This window comes from Egretta garzetta, unplaced genomic scaffold (assembly GCF_000687185.1).
Source record: "Egretta garzetta isolate BGI_Z169 unplaced genomic scaffold, ASM68718v1 scaffold213, whole genome shotgun sequence".
Taxonomy (NCBI): Eukaryota; Metazoa; Chordata; class Aves; order Pelecaniformes; family Ardeidae; genus Egretta; species Egretta garzetta.
In genome coordinates, this window is record NW_009259242.1 from 1,535,258 (window position 1) to 1,535,866 (window position 609).

The window sequence follows — 609 nt, forward strand, 5'->3', positions numbered from 1 at the left end:
GAGTCACCTCTAGGTGCAGCTGGAATGATTAGTACACAGGGTGGCTGGTAGCAGAGCTAAAGGAGACCACCACAGTATGCACCCTTAGACACATTAGTAGTTTGGGGTAAGAAAGCTTTAACCTCCCTGGGCAGTTTAACCACAGCTGCAGAATTTACTGGGTGGAGGAGGCTGTGTAGCTGACAAAAGTACTCTAACCTGCAAGGAAGTATCCCCAGTTCACTAAAGCTGGGGTAGAGGAGAGAGAACTGAGATAGCCCAATTCACACGTAAAGCCTGGGGTGAGAAAAGGAAGATGTTTCTGACTCCAGAGGTCATAATCTATTGCATCTATGAGCTATTCTTTACTGTCCTGGAAAGCTGTAACTGATACAATCACACAGAATGAGTTCTGTAGGCTTGCTCAAAAAATAAATAAATTGACTTACTATCAGCTGGAGGGATTTTGGTCTTTGACTCTATTTTTGTGATTGTTCAGTTTGCTGAAACTCATTGCATTGAAGTGCCTCTTAAGAAATGTTTTTAGCCCCAAAGCCATATTAATATTTAAAATGTTTTTCTCCAGCAGTGCAACAGCTGTGCAGTGTGAAATAGAAGACATTTTTCTCT